Here is a 24,832-nt window from a genome sequence, read left to right on the forward strand (position 1 = left end):
GATGCAGCATTTTTTGTGATGGGATATATGTTATAGTGTTCGTAACACAGATATCAGAAGGACATATTTTACACAGAGGGTCGTGGGGGCCTGGAATGTGTTGCTGGGCAAGGTGGTGGAGGCGGACACACTGGGAACGTTTAAGACTTATCTAGACAGCTATATGAATGGAGTGGGAATGGAGGGATACAAAAGAGTGGTCTAGTTTGGACTAGGGAGCGGCGCGGGCTAATTGTTCTTTGTTTCTCGTTTCAAGGCTTCATTCTATGATCATCTTGCTGGTGGCAGTACAGAGCGAGACTGCGGATAGTTGAGAATCTGTCTCGGGGGCAGGGAATTCATATGGTGTTCGTAAAGCAGAAGTGGAAATGAATAGGGTTGGGAAGCAATTTCTGATCAGGGCCAGTGTGATCTCCTGGACTCGTTTCGATCGCCTCAGGGGGTCGGAGAGGAATTTCCCAGATTTTTTTTTCCCCATATTGGCCCTGGGGTTTTCACTCTGGGTTTTCGCCTCTCCCTGGAGATCACATGGTCTGGAATGGGGGGGTGGGGGTGAGTTAATAGGTTGTGATGAACAAAGCATCGTAGCTGTGAGGGACAGCTCGGTGGATAGGATATTAGGATGTAGATAGGCTGGAAAATTGGGCGGGGATCCTGGATTCAGGATTCAATCCTGGACCGGGGAGCGGCGCGGGCTTGGAGGGCCGAAGGGCCTGTTCCTGTGCTGTATTGTTCTTTGTTCTTTGTTCTTTTGTATCATTTTTAATTTACTCGAAATTAGATGGCAGAGCTAAATTGTAAAATACATGCAATAGTTCCCTCAGAGAATAAAGTATTGTAATGAAATAGCAATTCTGAAGAAACTGGTTGATTGTGAGTGTGCTCTTTAGTGTGTTATTTGTGACACTATGTGCATTCTTCTCATGTGACTTGCTGAATGCTTTTAATATCTTAAAACTTTAATATGGAAGAAAAGAATTTCAGCACTTTATAGGGAATAGTGGAAACTCAAATGAATAGTTACTTTTATTCAGAGTGGACATTGATTCTCAAACTGAAGTCCAAATTATTCATGTATCAGCAGAATATTGTCAGACACAATGGATTTTTGATTTGATTTGATTTATTATTGACACATGTATTAGTATAAAGTGAAAAGTATTGTTTCTTGCATGCTATATAGACAAAGCATACTGTTCATAGAGAAGGAGAGAGTGCAGAATGAATGTAGTGTTACAGTCATAGCTAGGGTGCAGAGAAAGATCAACTTAATGTGAGGTAGGTCCATTCAAAAGTCTTTTGGCAGCAGGAAAGAGGTTGTTCTTGAGTCAGTTAGCACGTGACCTCAGACTTTTGTATCTTTTTCTCGACCGAAGAAGGTGGAAGAGAGTATGTCTGGGGTCCGTGGAGTCCTTAATAATGCTGGCTGCTTTGCCGAAGCAGCAGGAAGTATAGACAGAATCAATGGTTGGGAGGCTGGTTTGCGTGATGGATTGGGCTACATTCATGACATTTTGTAGTTTCTTGTGGTCTTGGACAGAGCAGGAGCCATACCAAGCTGTGATATAACCAGAAAGAAGGCTTTCTATGGTGTATCTGTAAAAGTTAGCGGGAGTCGTAGCTGACATGCCAAATTTCCTTAGTCTTCTGAGAAAGTAGAGACATTGGTGGGCTTTCTTAACTATGGTGTCGGCATGGGGAGACCAGGACAGGTTGTTACTGATCTGTACACCTAAAAGCTTGAAGCTTTCGACCATTTCTACTCTGTCCCTGTTGATGTAGACAGGGCATGCTTTCCACTATGCTTCCTCAAGTCGATGGCAATCTCTTTCATTTTGTTGACATTGAGGGAGAGATTATTGTCATTGCATCAGTTCACAAGATTCTCCTGTACTCTGTCTCATCATTGTTTGAGATCCGACCCATTACGGTGATGTCATCAGCAAACTTGAAAATCGAGTTGGAGGAGAATTTGGACATACAGCCATGGGTGTGTAAGTAGGAGGCTGAGAACACAGTGTGTGGGGCACCAGTGTTGAGGATGACTGTGGAGGAGGTTTTGTTGCCTATCCTTACTGATTGTGATCTGTGAGTTTGGAAGTTCAGGATCCAGTTGCAGAAGGAGAAGCCGAGGCCCAGCCACGGAGTTTGGAGGTGAGTTTCATAGGAATAATGGTGTTGAAGGCTGAGCCGTAGTCAATAATAGGAGTCTGACATAGGTGTCTTTGTTATCTAGGTGTTCTATGGTTGAGTGCAGGGCCAGGGCGATGGCATCTGCTGTGAACCTGTTGCGGCAGTATGTGAACTGTAATGGATCCAGACAATCCGGGAGGCTGGAATTGATGTGACCATACCAAGCGTTTGCACAGCATACCTTCTGATTTTGTTGGTTTTGTGCTGTATTTGCCTACTACAACCTTAAACCCATTTTGCCTTCTTCATTAGCTTGTCATACCTTGAATTTTTTATCAACTCTGCTAAGTTCCCTTTAATACCTAGATAACCACATGAGCAGACTGGGAATAGAGGGATACAAAAGAATGGTCTAGTGGGCACATGAGCGGCGCAGGCTTGGAGGGCCGAAGGGCCTGTTCCTGTGCTGTATTGTTCTTTGTTCTTTGTTCTTAATAAAACCTCTGACCTGTATATAAACGCTGGGTGTTTTGCAAACACAAATGCTTCACAATCTACTTCTCTACACTGAAGGATTAACCCCGAACAGGGGTCTATTATTCAATTCAGCCTGGAGCCTATTTATATTTGGCTGAAATTCCCAATTCGGTTCCACATTTTCATGTCATCTGCCAGTTTTGTGAATGGTTCCTTTAATTCCCCCTGTCCAAATCATTAATGAAGATAATAAATCCTGTCTTTATCTAACATGCACACATGTACATTCCAGCAGTACTCACTGGTCAAACTCTTGCAGATTTGTATCTTGTCTGTAAAGCTCATTCTTAGATTAGCTGACATCAGCTAACTCATGGTTCAAACCTGGTGTTCATTTTTGGCAACTTTAGGAGAGGAAGCGTAAGGGAGAAAATTGGGGTAAATGATCATTTTAAAAAGATTGCAAACCATATCACCCAGAGCCCTACTAGAGGTTATTCCATTCTTAAATCCAACGGAGAAAAACTGGAAGTCAAAGAAAACTGAAGTAAAAATGTTAAGGATTAAAAATTGAGGGTCAGTTTTTCTTTCCTGGGTTTGGAAACAAACATTGAGACTGTTTCCTGTTTCCAATCCCACTCAGTGGGAAGCAGTCAGAGTCCCCAGTTTTCACAGGGGTGGGGTTGTAGGGCAGGTTGGGCAGCACATTAGTGGCCCCAACGGCCAGCATGGAGGTGGGATGAAAAGACACCAGTAGTGAATTTGTACCTGGGTTTGCCACAAACGCTTTCAGTGATGTAGGGCAAAATCTCATGAGAGGCAAGAAACAAGAATCTCGCCAGTGAGATCTCACTATGCTATCACCCACGCGATGGTGACGCCACGACATTCATGCTCAGGAAGGTTTAGAACCTCATTTGAATACATTATCATCAAATTAGCAGATAGACCCACTGTAACCTCCTGACTTCATAAATTCTGACCTCGCCAGCATGATGTTATGCCTGCTCGGTTGGCAACAGGTTTTTAGAAACATGAATCTGGCAACCTCACCTCCGAGGGGGAGTTTGGAGGTGAGCATGTAGGTTTCCATTATCCACTAGGGAGTCCATGGGGACAGCAGGTGCTGGAGAACTCAGTACGGGATGGGGGAAGGGGGAGCTAGATAAGAGGGTGGCAGGTTTGGGGATGTTGTCTGCAGGTTTGGTGGGATTGCTCGCACATTCGGGAAGGACGCCTGTAGGTTCAGCTAGGGTGCACATGGGTTGCATGGGAGTTTGGGGAGGAGTTGGGTGTTTGGGAAGGTGCTTGCGGGCCTCCCCAAACACCCAGAGAAGCCAGCTCTAGAATGGGAACCATTGCAGGTGGGTTCAGTTGAGGCCTGAGAGGCCAGCCCCAGAGAAGAGCACCTTTGTGAGGTTTGCTGTGCAGGCCGGAGACGGAATTCTGATCTGTGGGTTGCTGGATCTGGGGTTGGAGCCAGCACCATAGCAGCACTAGGAGCAAAGGCAATGTCCTAAGTGGGGGTGAGCATAGAACATAGAACATTACAGCACAGTACAGGCCCTTCGGCCCTCGATGTTGCGCCGACCAGTGGTACCAATCTAAAGCCCCTCTAATCTACACTATTCCAATATTATCCGTATGTTTATCCAATAACCACTTGAACGCTTTCAACGTTGACGAGTCCACCACTGCTGCAGGCAGGGCATTCCACGCCCTTACTACTCTCTGAGTAAAGAACCTACCTCTAACATCTGTCTTATATCTCTCACCCCTCAATTTAAAGCTATGCCCCCTCGTGCTAGCCAACACCCATCCGAGGAAAAAGGCTCTCACTATCCACCCTATCTAATCCTCTGATCATCTTGTATGCCTCTTTAAGTCACCTCTTAACCTTCTTCTCTCTAACGAAAACAACCTCAAGCCCCTCAGCCTCTCCTCATACGATTTTCCCACCATACCAGGCAACATCCTGGTAAATCTCCTCTGCACCCTTTCCAACACTTCCTCATCTTTCCTATAATACGGCGACCAGAACTGTACGCAATACTCCAAATGCGGCCGCACCAGAGTTTTGTACAGTCGCAGCATGACCTCCTGGCTCCGAAACTCAATCCCTCTACCAATAAAAGCTAACACACCCGATGCCTTCTTAACAACCCTATCAACCTGGGTGCCAACTTTCAGGGATCTATGCACATGGACACCCAGATCCCTCTGTTCATCCACACTACCAAGTATCTTACCATTAGCCCAGTACTCTGTATTCCTGTTACTCCTTCCAAAGTGAATCACCTCACACTTTTCCGCATTAAACTCCATTTGCCACCTCTCAGCCCAGCTCTACAGCTTATCTATGTCCCTCTGTAACCTGCCACTTCCCTCCGCAACTCCACCGACTTTAGTGTCATCCGCAAATTTACTAATCCATCCTTCCACGCCCTCACCAAGTCATTAATAAAAATGACAAACAGCAGTGGCCCCAAAACAGATCCTTGCGGTACACCGCTAGTAACTGAACTCCAGGATGAATATTTCCCATCAACCACCACCCTCTGTTTTCTTACAGCTAGCCAATTCCTGATCCAAACCACTAAATCACCCTCAATCCCACGTGTCCGTATTTTCTGTAAAAGCTTACCATGGGGAACTTTATCAAACGCTTTGCTGAAATCCATATACACCACATCAACCGCTTTACCCTCATCCACCTCTTTGGTCACCTTCTCAAAGAACTCAATAAGGTTTGTGAGGCACGACCTACCCTTCACAAAACCGTGCTGACTATCCCTAATCAAATTATTCCTTTCTAGGTGATTATAAATCCTATCTCTTATAATCCTTTCCAATACTTTGCCCACAACAGAAGTAAGGCTCACCGGTCTATAATTACCAGGGTTGTCCCTACTCCCCTTCTTGAACAAGGGGACAACATTTGCTATCCTCTAGTCTTCTGGCACTGTTCCTGTAGACAATGATGACACAAAGATCAAAGCCAAAGGCTCTGCAATCTCCTCTCTAGCCTCCCAGAGAATCCTAGGATAAATCCCATCCGGCCCAGGGGACTTATCTATTTTTACCCTTTCCAGAATTGCTAACACCTCCTCCTTATGAACATCAATCCCATCCAGTCCAACAGCCTGCATCTCAGTACTTCCCTCAACAACACTGTCCCTCTCCAGTGTGAATATCGACAAAAAATATTCATTTAGTGCCTCTCCTATCTCTTCAGACTCCACGCACAACTTCCCACTCCTGTCCTTGACCGGCCCTAATCTTACCCTAGTCATTCTTTTGCTCCTGACATACCGATAGAAAGCTTTAGGATTTTCCTTGATCCTACCTGCCAAAGACTTCTCATGTCCCCTCCTGGCTCCTCTTAACTCTTTCTTTAGGTCCTTCCTGGCTAACTTGTAACTCTCAAGCGCCCTAACTGAGCCTTCACGTCTCATCTTAACATAAGTCTCCTTCTTCCTCTTCACAAGAGATTCAACCTCCTTAGTAAACCACGGTTCCCTCACACGTCTGCTTCCTCCCTGCCTGACAGGTACATATTTATCAAGGACGCGTAGTAGCTGTTCCTTGAACAAGTTCCACATTACAATTGTGCTCATCCCCTGCAGTTTCCTTCCCCAACCTATGCCAGCTAAATCTCGCCTAATCGCATCATAATTTCCTTTCCCCCAGCTACAACTCTTGCCCTTTGGTATCTACCTATCCTTTTCCATTGCTAAAGTAAACGTAATCGAATTGTGGTCACTGTCACCAAAGTGCTCACCTACCTCCAAATCTAACACCTGGCCTGGTTCATTACCCAGTACCAAATCCAATATAGCCTCGCCTCTTGTTGGTCTATCTACAGACTGTGTCAGGAAGCCTTCCTGCACACACTGGACAAAAACCGACCCCTCTAAAGTACTCGAACTATAGCTTTTCCAGTCAATATTTGTAAAGTTAAAGTCCCCCAGTACAACTACCCTGTTACTTTCGCTCCTATCCAGAATCATCTTTGCAATCTTTTCCTCTACAGCTCTGGAACTTTTCGGAGGTCTATAAAAAACTCCCAACAGGGTGACCTCTCCTTTCCTGTTTCTAACCTCAGCCCAAACTACCTCAGTAGACGAGTCCTCATCAAATGTCCTTTCTGCCACTGTAATACTGTCCTTGACTAACAATGTCACACCTCCCCCTCTTTTACCACCTTCCCTGCACTTACTGAAACATCTAAACCCCGGAACCTGCAACAACCATTCCTGTCCCTGCTCTATCCATGTCTCCGAGATGGCCACAGCATCGAAATCCCAGGTACCAACCCATGCTGCAAGCTCACCCACCTTATTCCGGATGCTTCTTGCGTTGAAGTATACACACTTCAAACCGCCTTCCTGCCTGCCAGTACACTCCTGCGACTCTGAAACCTCATCCATGACCTCACTACTCTCAACCTCCTGTACACCGGAGCTACAATTCGGGTATCCACCCTCCCTGCTGAATTAGTTTAAACCCTCCCGAAGAGCATTAGCAAATTTACCCCCCCAAGATATTGGTACCCCTCTGGTTCAAGCGCAGACCATCCTGTTTGCAGAGGTCCCACCTACCCCAGAAAGAGCCCCAATTGTCCAGGTATCTGAATGGGAGGCAGTTTTGGGGGACCACCTTTGACATAAGTCTGAGAAGGGTTCTGGCTCCATAAGGGGACAAGAACATTTTCTCTGAGGGCAACAAAGTCACTAACAAATTTCATTCACCCTGAGGCTGAAATCTACATCTGAAGGGCTGTGCAATCTCAAGAATCCTGGCATTGGGCTAGGAAGCCTAGACATCTGGACTGGGTGGGTGGGTGTCCATGATACAAGGCTTATAAGAGCCACAACTTTGGGCAATGGGGGACTACTAGTGAGGTTATCTGATTCTGTTAAGTTTAACATGGAGGCATGACAGCAATGAACTCACCCTTGCCTGCCACATAGGAGGCCACTTACCTATTAACATTCCTAGACCTTGATGGATGAGCTGATTACGCCCAGTCACTTAGTTGCAATGTATGCTAGCACCACTGATTGGCGCTCACGAGTTAACCCTTCCCCATTCAGTGAATTCGAAGGCTTGTCTGCAGCATTCCCTGAGAGGGCTAGCAGATGTATTGCATCCGACACAAGCGACAAATGTTTCAGAGCTCACCGGGCCACCCAGCTCCAACATGTGTTGTTGTTATGGCGTCCTCACAGGCCATCCTCCCACCCCATGAGGTTTGCGCATAGGGCCATTTAGTAACCCATGGGCCTCATGCTTTTATCCTTTGTGAGACCTGAGGGCTGAAGAGGGTCTCTGAAGTAATATCCTGAATGTCCAGATCATCTGCGACCATGCCAAGTGCATCCTTCAGGTGTGTGCTTAATTTCCAGGGAGTGTCTATGCCGGTTACATTCTTGGCCACTCTCAGATACTGGAGGTATTTGAGTGAGCTCATCGGCTACAGGGTTGGATCCTCAAGGACAAAGGGTATCCCCTCGGGATATGGCTGGTGACGCCTGTGCAGAGGCCACAGAGTGCAGTAGAGACTGTTGCAATGAGGCTCGTGCTGCTACTTGCACTTTAGTAGAGCAGTCGAACAGGATGCTGAAGATGTGGTTTCAGTGCCTGGACTGGTCAGGTGGAGCTCTCCAATATAGCCCCCAGAGGATTTTGTGCATTGTTGTTGTGTGCTGTGCCCTCCACAACTCAGCGCTGCTGCAGGGCGAGTTGTTGACAGTGGACGAGATGGATGAATGGCACATCTCCTCTGATGAGGAGGACTACAAGGAGGGAGCGAAGGGGGAACTCCTGGAGGAGGCAGAGGAAGGCCATCAGTTGATGACGAGGGCCCAAATGTGGAGGAGAGCTCAGGACGCCCTGATAGCCTTTTGCTGGATGTTGCCTGGTATGGAGGGCATTAGCTATGAGGAGAGGTTGGAGAAACTTGGTTTGTTCTCACTGGAGCGATGGAGGTTGAGGGGAGACCTGATAGAGGTCTGCAAAATTATGAGGGGCATGGACAGAGTGGATAGTCAGAAGCTTTTTCCCAGGGTGGAAGAGTCAATTACTAGGGGGCATAGGTTTAAGGTGCGAGGGGCAAGGTTTAAGAGAGATGTACGAGGCAGATTTTTTACACAGTGAGTGGTGGGTGCCTGGAACTTGTTGCCGGGGGAGGTAGTGGAAGCGGATACGGTAGTGACTTTTAAGGGGAGTCTTGACAAGTACATAAATGAGATGGGAATAGAGGGATATGGTCCCCTAAGCGTAGGGGTTTTTAGTTAAGTCAGGCAGCATGGTCGGTGCAGGCTTGGAGGGCCGAAGGGCCTGTTCCTGTGCTGTAATTTTCTTTGTTCTTTGTTCTTTGCTTCACAAATGACCAGGACTATGATGGGCACTGATGCGCCATCATAGATCTTTCTCACTGTCTGGTGGTAGTACGATGCACATCCTGATATCACTCCTGTCATGGGAAGGATGTGGATGCCCATGATCTACATGATGCAGGAGGATGATGATGTCAGGACATCATCATCCTCCTGTGAGGACAGAGCACTGATCCTCAAAGAGAGACTGTAAATGACTGTGTCCTGTCTGGCTGAAGGCAGCTCGTGAACTCCCAATGACCAGGATAATACCAGGGTGACCATACATGAACAGAGCCATCCCTCCTGATATAGGCTCTTCCTTAGTTAAGGGTGTTGCTGAGGATCTGTGTCATTGGTGCCAGAGGAACAGCTCTCACAAGGATGTAGCCACTGAGTTCCTTGTGCTGAGATCAGACTTTCCCAAATGATTGGTTGAGTGGAGGGGTTGACCAAAGAGTGAGGCTCCTCATGGCCAGGGTGACACTGGCATGTTTGTGCCCTGTCAGTGTGAAAGAAGGCCAATCAGTGGGCTGACATCCTCACAGATGCAAGATGGAGATGGCACTGTTTGTCAGCATTCAGCCTTTTGTGAGTTAGATGCATGCCGTTGTGTATGCAGCAAGTTTGGAGTTATGGAATGAGAGCAGGGAGACACCAAGAGGGTGCAAGAACTTAGGCTTAATACATTACAGAAGTACCCACATACTGACACAAGTGCTCGCGATCTACAAGCGTCTAACACCATCCGTTCCCACACTGTGCAATATAACTTCTGTTATGGATTTGCCTAGGAACAGCCAGGGACAAGAATTTAACAATTCATGATAGGATATGATGCACCCAGCAACAGATAAAAACCTGCCTAGCGACGGCAGTAACAAGTATTCAAAGGGATGATGACATGCAACCTTTCCCAGTAGCAAGATTAGCAGACACCCAGAACAAATCAGGTGTAAATAGCTCTAACAACAGGAAGCAGCTTACCTAGATGACTAAAAGATCAGTGGAGATATAGAAGTGCTAATTTCTAGTTCTCATGCTCTGTCCTTGGGTTTCCCACAGGTTCTGACATCAAGATAGAAAAACTGATTCCTGAACTATCATCTGGCCAAGCGTTGCCAGAGGAGACCTCAGAGCAAGTTACATCATACAAGTGCACCCTCCACAGTCACCTTTATGGATCCTTGTGAGTGATTAGATAGGGTGATGAGCTCATCATGAGTTTGCAGGAGGAGGAAAGAGAGGTGGAGACACAGTGTAACCTCTGAGAAGATATGCTTCCTTCATTGGTGGTAAGAGTGGATGCAATCGAGGCTGCATCTTCACTGGAAGCATTTCCTCAGGCAGCTCAAAATGAGTTCCAGACCATGCCATCTTAATGGGCCTAAGGGCTCAGCTGAAACATATCTGAATCCTCTCTGACAGGCCATGAAATGGAGAGCACTGCAGCCAACCCGCCACAATGCACAAGACCTTTGCAGGAGTGAGCTGCAGGGTGACACTCGACTAGTCAAGAAACTCAACAGCATCTTGAGAAGGTCGGTGGCCTGCTCATCCTTGTGGGCAGCTGACTTCAGATGTAGTGCCTCAGTGGCTCCATCTCAGGGTCGCAACAGGGGATGAGTGCTATCTCTTCAAATTATTTCCCTAACCACTAGGAATCACTCATGGAGTTTGGGGATGAAGAGCTGTTGTACCCTGGACTGGTAGAAAGTAGCTGCACACATAGAGGAAGCACTTGTTCTGGTCACAAACCAGTTGAACGCTGAGGGGATGGAAGCCCTTCCTGTTGATGAGTCTGACTGGGTGGACAGTGACAATTCGATGGCTACGTGGGTAAAATTGATGACCCCCAGCAGCTGGAGGGAATTCACCAATGGAGCTGAAACCCTCTGTCCTTTGCAGCTGGGAGGGATTGAATAAACTGCTCTGTTCTCACAAATATGGCATCAATAACCTGAGAAGCAATAGTGTGTAATTATTTGTCAAACACCACTAAGATTTGTGGTTGATCTTTGGACAGAGCCATGAGCAAAAATGTTCAAGGCCACAGTGACATTGAGGCTGTGAAGTATGAGATCCCCCTCAAGAAGGGCACAAAGCTCTGTGACCATCTGCCAGGAGAGTTACTGTCTGTTCCTGCACAGATTTTCAAACATATTTAAGTAACTCCACCTTCAGCGGTAGGCCTTATGTTGAGGGTAGGACACCCATGCCCTTCCTGCCCTTCATCACTCTCCTTTTCTATCCTGATGCTTGGCATTCTGCCTTCTGTGGAAGCTGTTGTTTCTCATCACCATGGGATTTGAAATCTGAGACCCTTGCCCACATTGTCAGCTGCTGCCTTTCTAATGTTTAGGTGCCTTCCAATTGTGCTTGAAAGCTTTACCCCTTTCTCTTATGTCCCTCAATACCAGGAGGATGACAATGTCCTTCACAACCTGAGTGTGTGCTGAACACTTCAGACTGATGGCACCTGTGTGCCCAGTGCCTGAGTCTGCCTCTGCACCATTCTCCCTTTTAAACCCCTCCTCTAATTCCCTGGAATGACCATGACCGACTCCCTGCTGTGTTGCTACTGCTGTGCAGCTGGTCTGCCTCTGACCCTGTATGCAGATCTTTCTCCCTTGGCCTCTGTTCCCTTATCTTCCACTAGTATTTCCAGTCTGGACAGGCGCCAGGAAATTTCAAGATCATTGTCCATCACCGTGTGGCTTCAAATTCTCCTTCAACACAGAATTTTGCATGTCTGTTGGCAACTGTAAAGCTTGCAGTTGTGGGGGCTCAGTATGCAGTCTTTGCATCGCTACCAAAATCTCAACATGGCCCTCAAAAAGCTCACAATGAGCTGCTTAATGGTATTAATTGCACCCACTGACCGATCAGGCCGGCTTTTGGGATGACTTCCCCCTGCCCTAACAAAACCTGGCACCAGACCAGAAATTCCAGCCTGAAGTGCTCAAAGCATACATTGTAATGAGCTAAAATAAGTTATAAATATAATCTTTCATTTTTCTGGTATTATCAGCAATGTGTTTCCAATAAAAAAATGTTCATGTGACTTAGCATCATTTGCCAATCCTTACTTAGATTATCTGGTCTAAATGTAAAGCAAGTGCTCCAAATTTTACATTAAGATAAAAGTCACATTCTGCGAATCAAATTTATGTCAGAGCTTTGTAATTATTTCCATTTTTAAACTAATTCAATTCAGATAATCTAATTTTCAATTCTAAATTGTCACTGAATTTCATTAGGATAAATAAGGTATTACTACAAAGAAGTGTTGAAATAGGTGCATGACGAAGCAGTGAAAAATTTTATACCAAATCAGTTGCTCACACTGAAAGCTCACCATATGATTAGCATCATAAAAATCTGCTGAAAGCCATAGGTTTATGCCTGAACTTGGCTGGTTTGCATTCAAATTAGAGATTGGCTAATTGTAAAGAAAAGAACAGAATGGGAGGAGTGAAGTGGTTGATGACTAGAGGCAGAAGAGAATTTCAAAATCAAGATGTTGGTGAAATGGATGCATTGTATGTCATAAAGCACAGGGATGATAAGGATGGATGGGACTTGATATGTTTTGGCGTATAGGAAGTAAAGTTGGGATGAATTCATGTTAATGCAGGGCGGAAGATAACTTGCATTTAAATATTGCTTTTCATGACCTCAGATGTCACAAAGTGCTTTACAGATTTTGAATTTGTACTGCGGTTGTGATGTTTTTACATATCATGCTGTCAAAACAATGAGATAAATGACTATTTTGCTGGTGTAGGTTGAGGGATCAATGTTGGTGATAACAATGGAAGAACTTGACCTCAAAATGTGCCATTCACCTGAATAGATATACAGGATCACAGTTTAATGACTCATCTGAAATAGCAAGGTCAACAATTTAAAATGGTACCTACCATGTAGGAAAATATCTTGTGGTACTTCATTGGAATGAAATAGAATTTTTAAAAAATGACATCAAGTCAAAGCAGGAGTTATCAGAATGGATGCTGAAAAGCTTGGTAAAAGAGGTGGCTTTAAGGAGCATCTTGAAAGCGGAGATAGGTGGAGGGGCAAAGAGGTTTAAGAAAGTTATCCCAGAGCCTTGGATTTAGATGTCTGAAGGTGCAGCCATCAATAATGGAGTGAAGGAAGACGTTTGAGGAATGTGGAGTTCTTGAATGGTTCTATGACAGGAAGGTTTTAGAGATAGGGAGAGCTGAGGCCATGGAGGGAGTTACAGAGTTAGGGAGAAGTGAAGCGTTTGATGATTAGAGGCAAAAGAGAATTTCAAAATTAAATGCTGGTGGAACGGAATGTAATGTCGATCAGTGGCACAGTGCTGATAATGATGGATGGGACTTGGTATGGTTTCGGGTATCGGAAGTAAAGTTTTGGATTAATTTGTGTTTGTGGAGGGTGGAAGATATGAGGCCAGCTGGGAGGGCATTAGAATGGACAAGCCAGGAGGATTTTAGTAGCAAGGTAAGTTGTGACATGGTGTTATGACCATATGAGGAGTGATAAATTTTACTTAATTTTTCTACCTCTTCAGGTCTAACCGTAGCAGGTTTTCTTTTGTAATTTATGAGGTATGAATCCAATGTCTGTGTTTAACCATGTTTGTGTTGTTTGCAAAACAATCATTCTGGCAGGTGTTCTTCAGTTTAAAACACAGAGGAAAAAGATTTTTTATTGAACTAAAAGCTCACCTAGGTAAAGACATAAAGGTTTTTAAAAGAAGGTAAACCCATGCCCTGATCTTTGCAACATACACACAAGCATGCAAAATTACAAGTTCTGCAGGAGGAAGTTGCTCTTTGGCCAAATTTGAGCTTGAATGATAGAAAGTAAGAAAAAAAATAGACAATTCATTGTTTATGAGCCTTTTGCTGGCATCCGTGGCTCAATCAAAATCTTTCCATGGTGGTCTTGAAATTTCAGTTGAGTTGAAGCCAGATCTTGTTGCATTTGAATATGGACTGCTTCAATATCTGAGGAGTCGTGAATGGTGCTGAACATTGTGCAATCATCGGCGAACATCTTTTAAAGATGATTAAATAAATTGACAGGGTAGATAATGGTACAGTGATGTGTTGATGTCAAATATTAAATTTCAATTTCATCCGCTGGGCTTCGTATGGAATTTTAAAAGAAAAGACAATTTAACAGTTGAAACAATCATTATGGAAGCGGTCATGTGATCAGGATCACCATTTTGAAACGCCTTTTATTACAAAAATCTTGTTTGTTTTGGAGGAGTCTGGGAATGAATATCTGAAGGCAGCAAAAAGGCTGGTTGCCTGCCTCTTTCTCTTTCTCTCTCTCAACTAACTTGGACCCTGGTTTTGATTATATCATGTGTGGACAGCAGTCAAAGAAATCCTAAAAAAGCCCAAATTCAATGGTAGGAAAAAATGAAGGACTGCAGTTTAAGAACTCTCTCAGTCATGAACAACATTGGAGGACTTGCAATCAGTGGACTGCATACGCCTTTTTTGTTGAATTTGAATATGGCCAAAACTTTACGTCCTCTACTTTGTAACTTGCATTTTTTCATGTATGTGTGTGTGTGTGCATCAGTCAGGATATATAACCCTTTTTAATAACATTACCTGAGTGGGTTTTTAACACAGTAAAAACCAACTCCTTACATGTTTAAACTCAAGAAAACCTGTCGGACTGAGTTATTTGCAATTAGCAGGTAAATAGTTAAGTGCATGCACTGAATTGGCACATTATAAAATATAACTCTTTTACAATCAACTGAGGAGTGGGGCAAAGGCTGTAATCCTTGCACCCTTTCTTAGCTGGTTATACCAATAGACAGAAAATCTTCCTCCTGATGGGGGAGTCCAAAACAAGGCGATGTGGGCAAAATGTTAAAATTAGAGCGAGGTCATTCAGGGATGATGTCATGAAGGTACTAGAAATGTGGAACTTTGTGCACTAAAAAGCTGTTAAGACTCGGTCAATTGGAAATTTCTAAAATGAGGCTAATAGATTTTTGTTAGGTAAGGGGTATTAAGGGTTAAGAACATAAGAACATCAGAAATAGGAGCAGCAGTACGCCATAAAACCCATTTAATAGGATCATGGTTGATCTTTGATGTCAACCTCACTTTCCTGCTTGATTGTCATATCCCTTAGAGTTCAAAAATGATCGATCTCAACCTTTAGTATACTCAATAACTGAGCAAAACACAATTCTCTGGAGGTAGAGAATGCCAAAACTTCAAAACCATAAGGCTGAAAAAAAATCTCTTGTTTCAGTCCAAAATGGCTGATTTGTTTTCCTGAGACTGTGGAGAGGAGTTCTGGGTTCTCCAATTTATGTACTAGTGTGTGTTAGTGTGCATATGTTAGATATATGTTGGAATTGGACATATATTTTTACGTAATGTTAGGAACATAAATCTAAGCTGATGCATTGTGGCAAAAGTAATACTGGGCAATCCTGCTGGCTACATTGACAATATGTTGTGTACTGCATGAAAATATATAGTCTACTAAGTGAATTGCAAGGTGAATGTACTGACCAAATATGATACTAACCAACAGTATCTTTGATAGATCTATGATTTGTATTCGGCAGTAAGAATATCGCTAACAACTGTTGGAAGAGAAAATAAAGTCAGCCAGGATTCTTACTCTTGATTGTCATCCAGTGGCCCATTCTGGAAAGTGCATGTGTGCGGACATTAGTAAAATTCCTTTTGGTTTGTATATAAGAGTCGTAGAAGTTTAGCATGGAAACAGATCCTTTGGCCCAACCTGTCCATGCCGCCCAGTTTTTAACCATTAAGCTAGCCCCAATTGCCCGCATTTGGCCCATATCTCTCGATACCAATCTTACCCATGTAACTGTCTAAGTGCTTTTTAAAAGACAAAATTCTCTACTATTACCTCTGGCACCTCGTTTTAAACACTCACCACCCTCTCTGTGAAAAAATTGTCCCCTGTACCTTTGGTATCTCTCCCCTCTCACCATAAACCTATGCTCTCTTGTCTTAGACTTCCCTACCTTTGGGAAAAGTTATTGACTATCTATCTTATCTACACCCCTCACTTTTTTATATACCTCTGTAAAATCAGCCCTAAACCTCCTATGCTCCAGGGAAAAATGTCCCGGTCTATCCAACCTCTCTTTATGACTCAAACCATCAAGTCCCAGTAGCATCCAAGTAAATCTTTTCTCAGCCTTTCTAGTTTAATAATATCCTTTCTTTAGTAGGTTGATCAGAACTGTACACAGTATTCCAAGTGTGCCCTTAGCAATGTCTTGTACAACTTCAATAAAACTTCCCAACTCCTGCATTCAATGTTCTGACCAATGAAGCCAAGCATGCCAACTGTTCACCATCCTGTCCACCTGCGGCTCCATATTCAAGGAGGTTTCTTTGTTCTATAACTCTCCCCAACATCCTACCATAAACTGAATAAGTCTTGCCCTGGTTCGATCCATTGAAATGTATCACTTCGCATTTACCTAAATTAAACTCCATCTGCCATTCATTAGCTCACTGGCCCAATTGATCAAGATCCTGTTGCAATCCTAGATAACCTTTGACACTGTCCACTATGCCACCAAGTCTTCGAAAAACCTGACACAGGTAGGCACCTTAGTCAGTTACTCCATTCCTGGCCCATCCACTATTCCAATTTCTACAGTGAATCCTGGACACTGTACAGTGTCACCCTGGACAGTGAATCCTTTAAGCCAAATTCCTGGCTCCACTACATCCTTTCGAGCTTTCACTCAGACTTTCTCAAAACAATGAGCTTGGAAAAACATGAATCCTTATCAATTCTCTTCACAATCACTGCAAGGCTTGATAGACTTTACAATTTTCAAGTTGTTTATGGTGGTGTTTCCCATCTGCCATCAGTCAAGTTGTATGTTCATCAATCAAACTCCATCTCCTGATTCTATATAGCAGTTGCCCACCCCGTGCAAGGCTATTCATTATCCTGGTCAATTGAATGCAGTAAAAAATGTCTTATGATAAATTAAAAAAACAATTTTGATTTTAGTGGTCCAATGTAGAAAGGGAACACAGATATGGACCAAACTATTGCCCATTCACACTTTGGCAAATCAGATCACAAGGCTGTGTTCCTGCTCCCGGCTTACAAGCAAAATTGAAATGGGAGAATCCATTAAAGAGAGTCATGCAATGATGGTCTAAGGAATCGGATGATCTCCTAGGGACTGCTTCGAATCAGTAGACTGGTGAATATTTAAAATCTCAGCAAACAACCTGAACGAGTACGCCACTACAGTAACTGACTTCATTAGCAAGTGTGTAGAAGACTGTGTGCTAAAGAAGCAAATCCATGTGTTTTCCAACCAGCAACCATAGATGAACAGGGATATCCACTGTTTGCTGAAGTCCAGGCCTGAGGCGTTCAAGTCAGGCGACCCTGACCTCTACAAGAAATCTAGATATGATCTACAGAGAACCATCAAAGATGCCAAAAGACAGTAATAGACCAAGTTAGAGTCCCAAGCTAGCCACACAGACTCCCACCATCTATGGCAAGATCTGCAAGACATAACAGGCTACAGATGAAGGCATGTAAAATTGCAGGTTCCAATGCACCCCTCCCCAATGACATTCTACATCCATTTTGAGCAAGAGATCATTGAGAGCATGCCCTCCATCCCGGAACCTCGGTTGAACCTATATCTGAGGTCACCTTTGCAGACATCAGAGCAGCTTTCTCGAAAGTCAACGTACAGAAAGCGACTGGCCCAGATGGGTTACCCAGACAAGCAGTCAGATCCTTGATTTGATTTTGATTTGATTTGATTTATTATTGTCACAAGTATTAACATACAGTGAAAAGTATTGTTTCTTGCGCACTATACAGACAAAGCATACTGTTCATAGAGAAGGAAATGGGAGTGCAGAATGTAGTGTTACAGTTATAGCTAGGATGTAGAGAAAGATCAACTTAATGCAAGGTAGGTCCATTCAAAAGTCTGATCACAACAGGGAAGAAGCTGTTCTTGTGTTGGTTGGCACGTGACCTAAGCTTTTGTATCTTTTTCCAAACGGAAGAAGGTGGAAGAGAGAATGTCCGGGCTGCATGGGGTCCTTAATTATGCTGGCTGCTTTGCCGAGGTAACGGGAAGTGTAGACAGAGTCAATGGATGGGAGGCTGCTTTGCGTGATGGATTGGGCTACATTCACGACCTTTTGTAGTTTCTTGCAGTCTTGGGCAGAGCAGGAGCCATACCAAGCTGTGATACAACCAGAAAGAATGCTTTCTGTGCTTTCTGAGCCTGTGCGGACCACTGGCGGGGGTATTCGCAGACATCTTTAAACTGTCTTTACACCAATCTGAGATCCCTATCTGCTTCAAGAAGACGACCATCATCCTGGTACCAAAGAAAAGCCAGGCAACGTGCCTTAATGACTATCGTCCGGTGGCTCTGACGTCCATCATTATGATGTGCTTTGAAAGGTTAGTCATAACACAAATCAATTTTGGCCTCCCAAATTTTCAGGATCCGCTACATTTCGTTTATCGTTGCAACAGGTCCACAGCAGATGCCATCTCCCTGGTCCTAAACTCAACCCTGGAACACCTAGATAACAAAGACACCTATGTCAGACTCCTATTTATTGACTCCAGCTCAGCCTTCAACACCTTTATTCCTACGAAACTCATCTCCAAACTTTGTGGCCTGGGCCTTGGCTCCTCCCTCTGTGACTGGATCCTGAAATTCCTAACTCCCAGACCATAATCAGTAAGGATAGGCAACAACACCTCCTCCACGATTGTCCTCAACACTGGTGCCCCTCAAGACTGTGTTCTCTGCCTCCTACTATACTCCTTACACACCTATGACTGTGTGGCTAAATTCCCCTCCAACTCGATACTGTATACTAATACATGTGACAATAATAAATCAAATCAAATCAAGCACCAGCTGTGAATGGCCAATATAGAAAACAAAGTATCGGGAAAACACATCATTACTGATTATTATTGATTAATTATTTTTTACTTAATCAAAGCACAATCACACAAGGTTTAGAAAGTAATTTTAAATATTAAATACAGACTTAAAATCAAGAGCAAAGCCCAAAATAAAACACGAAGATACAAAATTGCAAAAATTAGTGGCTGCAGATCTGCTGATCATTAGAATATAACATTAAAAATTATCTGTCTAAATTTATATATGTCTGTAAATATATTGCTGCAGTAAATGAATAGTGTGATTTGAATCATTTTCTTGTGTTAGCATTGAGATCTTTCCAACCTATTTGTTTGGTGTAATATAGTTAATTCTTTTGTTTTAATAAAATATTTTATTCTTTGTGTCTCAGACAAACTCCTGTGAATTTGTTCAGTAACTTCGCATGGTTTCTAAACATTTGTTAGGATCTAGCAAGCCAGGTTTCACTCCTGGAGCTGATTTGTCCAGTAGTAACATCAATTGGGAACATAACAGATGAATATGGGAATTTCCCTGGTCCCCTCCCTGGGTTATACCCATGGGAAGGGGGGATGCTCTAGGAAGCCAATTATATGAAGGTATCTAAAGGTGTTAGGTCCCACCTCTCTCCAAATTCTGGTTGCCACTGAAATCCCAAATCCAGATTGACGATGAGTAGCAGGAAATCTTTTCTCAGGAAGTCCCTACCGCCTGGCCCTACCTCAATTTGTAATTTGCTTTTTAATAGATGGATGGTTGTTCTGCCTCTGACATTATAATGCAGAATTGTGAACCCGCTGCAACTGGTTCTCTCGTGCTCCTTTGTGGAGTTTTCACTGATCTGCCAGAAGAAGATCCGTGGGAGTCCAGTATTCTAATGCTAACTCTGGAAAACAGTGCACACAAAATGGGGTGCATGCATACAAGCCAAACAGAATTCTCTCCTAACCATATACACGAAGCTTGGCTAAATTGCCTTTGCAACTTTCTGGATCCTCCGCCAACTCTGCAGCCTTCCACGAATTCTTATGTTTCTGCAACGCTGGCTCTTTATGCATCTCCCATTTCCTTTGCTCTATCATTGGCTTTGTGCCTTCAGCTGACCTCAAGTTTGAAATTCCATACCTAATCCTGTTCACTTTTCTATCCCCCCCTTTAAGACTCGCCGTCAAATCTACTCCTCTAACCAAGTTTTTGGTCACCTTCATTTCTTTGGCTCAATTTTTGTCTGATTGTGCTCTTGCCTTGGGGAATATAAGTACATTATAGGTTCTACATAAATGGAAGTAGTTGTTGTGGCTGCTTGAGTGGGAAGCCCCTTTTCTGTACATGTATGATTCTTTGGATGCTCACAGCCATTTTAAAAGTTCTGATGGATGAGTGACTCTTAATTGCTCTTGGCCGTGATTCTCCTGAATTGGGACTAAGTGCCCACGTCAGGGAGAAAACAGCAGACTTTCCTGCTGGAGCTGGGAGCATCTGTAAGGTGGGATTCTCCCAACTGAAAGTTGCTAATGAGCTCATTTCGAGCAACTCCCCAACCAGCCCCGAGATCAGGGCACTATTTTTAAAGCATGCCCTGATCTCTGTGCTCAGAGACAAGTCCCACTCCCCTCAAAAAATGAAATGCTGCCCCACACACTGAACAGAGGAGCGCCACCAACCCCCACCAACCCTCACCAACGAGGGGCATTCTTCCTACCACCCACCTCAATGCCATGCAAGCATGAGGGTTACTCGACCCAACCTCCACTCTCAGTCCCCCTGCCCCCTCTCCCCTCAGACCCCCCTACTCAAAAGTGTAAAAGTGGGAGTTAAGCCACTTACTCCTTCTGAAGAAACCACAGGTTGTCAAACAGACTTAGCATCTTTGTAAACATTGTGGTTCAGATCAATGGAGGCATTTGAGATGCATTCAAGCATGAAGGGAAGTGTAAATAAATGCAGCTGACGGGGACACAAATAGAAATCCATTGAACTATCAATGGCGGTCTTTTTCAAACCACAGTATGTTGAAATTGATAGCGATCAAAGGTGTTGCAATGACCTTCACGAGGCCCATGAGGTTGAGGTTGGCCTCTTGGATTATGAGCTCCTTGATTGAGGTAGTTAATGCCCAAAAAGATTGGCAATGATTGCCTGCCCAATCAAGGAGTCTCACCTATATATATATGAGGAATGTCAAAGCTACTAACACTCCAGATTCTGACTTTGTACCTCAAGCACTCTTAGGAGTGGAATTGAGTTTGTAAATAAAGAGAATTTGGTGGAGGGACACCAACGTCTGGGGAGTTATTTCAGTGACAACGATGAAAAAGAACGATCCTGAGGAATTTGCTCGCTAATAGCTGGCTTCGCCTGTGATAAGCCATTTTCAGATGTCATACATCTGTTCGACCCTACTGTGCAGAACTGGGCCCAATATGTGAAACATATATGTTACTTTTTTAGGACTAACGACATTATTACAGATGAAAAGCAACAGGTCATTCTTCTGACCGCTTGTGGACTGTCTATATTTGCCGTTATTCGCAGCTTAACTTTTCCGGAGGCACCAGATACCAAATCCTTCCAGGAATTGGCGGACCTAAAGAGGAAATAGAATCATAGAATCCCTACAGTACAGAATTAGGCCAATCGGCCCATCAAGCCTGTACTGAGCACAATCCTACCCAGGCCCTATTCCCGTAAACCTACACATGTACCCTGCTAATCCCCCTGACACTAGGGTCAATTTAGCATGGCCAATCAAACTAACGCGCACATCTTTGGACTGTGGGAAGAAACCAGAGCATCCGGAGGAAACCCACGCAGACACGGGGAGAATGTGCAAACTTCACACAGACAATGAGCTGAGGCTGGAATTGAACCTGGGACCCTGGCACTGTGAGGCAGCAATGTTAACATCTGTGCCACCGTGCTGCCCCTAATATGATGACAATGTGCCAGGTCTTCGCTTTTGAGGACCTGTACGAAAGTCCACCTGGTGCAGATCCAATGGGGAGGGGGGTGAATAGCGGGAGGGAATTGCAACAGGTTTCAAGCCTGCAAATAATATGTAAAGTAGTGAATTTGAATATTTATCGGGTTCCTGCCGCTATGGCTGGGAACACGATCCAGGCCAGCAGGGTGGGCTGGGAGTTTTATTGCCCGACGCCTGATTCTCCAGGTCATCGCCATTCTCGCTAGGAACTAATGGGCCCTGAGAATCCCTATTTTTCTGAGTTTCCAAGTTTCGGAGCAAGATTGACAGAGTGTGACTGCATTACCTCTGGCTGCCGATTTATTGAGGAAATAGTGCCATGCAGTGGAGAAAGATGGAATTAAATGAAAATGTGTTCTTTTTGAAAAAAATTAAATTTTAAGCAATTTGTGTTTAAGTCACAGTATTAAGTACATAGAGGAAGAAAGAGAAGACATTACAGGACAAAAGATACAAAGTCATTTTACACTTTGGTGACAAGAATACTATACAGTACAATGTATTGACATCTTGTCAGCATAACATTAAGCACTTAAGGACTCAGCCACTTACATGTGATAAAGTCTAGACCATCTACATATACATATGTATATGTATAATTCAGAAGATCAGAATGTTTCTTTGTTTGAATTAAAGTTAATTAATCCATATTCATGCCATCACAAAGACCCCTTTTACCAGCTCCATAACAGTGACTGACTTTACCCATTTCTCAGCTCATCTGCTTCTGAAACCCTCATTCATGCCTTTTGCACTCTCGACAATTGACTATTCTAGTGCACTCTTGGCAGGTCTCCCATATTCTATCCTCATCCAAAACCTTGCTGCCCATGTCTTAACTTGCACCAAGTCCCATTCCTCGATCATCTCTGTGCTTGCTGATCTGTGTTAGCTCTGGATCTGAAAATTCTCACCCTTTTTTTCAAATGGCCATGCCACTCCATTTCTCTATAATCACCTCGTATCCCATACTCCTCCAAGATATCTGCATTAATCTAACTCTGGCTTCATGAGCATCAGCAACTTTGCTCGCTTCACCATTGGTGGCCGTGCCTCCAATTGCCTGGGTCTTAAATTCCTTCTTCATATCTTTCCTCCTTTCAGACACTCCTTGAAACCTAACACCTTGATCATGTTTTTGATCCACCGATCTAATGTCTTCTTACATAGTTAGGTGACATAAATAAATCTTCACTTAAAGTTGCTGTTATGTTCCTGAAAAGTACATCTTTAAATGAAGGAACTTTAAGCAAAGCAGGTTTTCCCATTACAACCAGTGTAAATTGTGTAGTTAGGTTCTGTAGGACCTTTTTATGAGGAAATAAAATCGCTGAAACATTATACTGTGTAAGACGATATACTTTACATTGTTATACTCCTAGGTTGGTGAATTAAATAACTTTAAAATAAAGAAAATTAAAAAATACAGAAGAAATATACAAACTCTTTCTACTTACTTCTGGACCATTGCCTCACCCACTCCACAATCTTTCAATTTGCCACCAATCCTGCTTCCGACCCTTCAGCTCACCACACAACTTGTTCCCTGGCCCTCCTTCTCGCTGACCCCCGCCTACCTCTCCGCAGGTGGTTAAGAAGTCATATGGGATACTTGCCTTTACTAGCCGAAGCATAGAACACAAGAGCAGGGATGTCATGCTGAAACTGCATATAACGCTGGTTCGGCCACAACTGGAGTACTGCATGCACTGGAGAGGGTGCAGAGGAGATTCACCAAGATGCTGCTTGGGATGGAAGGGCTGAGCTATGAGGAAAGATTTGTTAGGCTGAGGCTGTTTTCCTTGGAGCAGCAAAGGTTGAGACGGTTGAGAACCTGATAGAGGTATATAAGGTTATGAGGGCATAGTCAGGGTGGGTAGGAAGGCACCTATTTTAGCAGAAGGGCGAATATCCAGGGGACATAGATTTAAGGTAAGAGGTAGAAGACTAAGAGGGGAGTTAAAGAGAAACTTTTTCATCTGGTGGATGATGGGACTCTGAAATTCATTGCTTGAAAGAGTTGTTGAGTCAGAAACTCTGTAACATTTAAGAAGTATTTAGATATTCACTTGCACTGCCATAACCTTTAGGACTATGGGCTAAGCGCTACAAAATAGGATTAGTGTAGTCAAGTCTGTGTTAGCTGGCCTAATCTGGAAGATCCATCAACAGATGCTGCCCCGACCCACTGCTGTGATGTTCCAGGCTCCAGGGTTGCCAGCAGCCTCCATCCTGAACTCGAGAAGTAGCCCCAGGTGAGTCCCAACATCTGCATGGCATATTGTTCCGAACGTGTTTCCCACTGTGGTGAATTGGGCGTGGTTGGGTGGACCTTCATCTGCATCCCATTAGCAGGACACAATTGAGTTTTCCACTGGCCTCCAATGGGTTTCCTGATTTATCATGGCAGGCACCAGCGGACCATCCTGCTGTAAATTCATGCCAGTGTAAAATTGACTTTCGGGCCTCCTGGCGAATTCTCCCCACCCTCCATTGAACCCACCTGCTGAGACTTGGGAGAATTCCACCAATAGTTCCAAGTCAGGAGAGGGTGTGGCTTGGAGGGGAACCTGCAGGTCATGATGCTCCCATGTGTCTGCTACTCTTGTTCTTCTAGATGGTAGGCATCACAGGTTTAGAAGGAGCTGTCAAAGGAGAGTTAGTGATGTAAATTTTGTAGATGGTACACACTGCTGCCACTGTGTTTTAGTGGTGGGGATATTAAATGTTTAAGTTGATGAATGGGGTGCCAACCAAGCAGGTTACTTGTTCTTGATGCTGTCATGCTCAATGGGTGTTCCTGGAGCTCCTCCAGGCAAGTGGAGAACATTCCACCACTCTCTTGGCATGTGCCTTGTACAGGTTTTGGGGAGGCAGGAGGTGAGTCACTCATCACAGAAT

Source organism: Mustelus asterias, chromosome 3 (assembly GCF_964213995.1).
Source record: "Mustelus asterias chromosome 3, sMusAst1.hap1.1, whole genome shotgun sequence".
Taxonomy (NCBI): domain Eukaryota; kingdom Metazoa; phylum Chordata; class Chondrichthyes; order Carcharhiniformes; family Triakidae; genus Mustelus; species Mustelus asterias.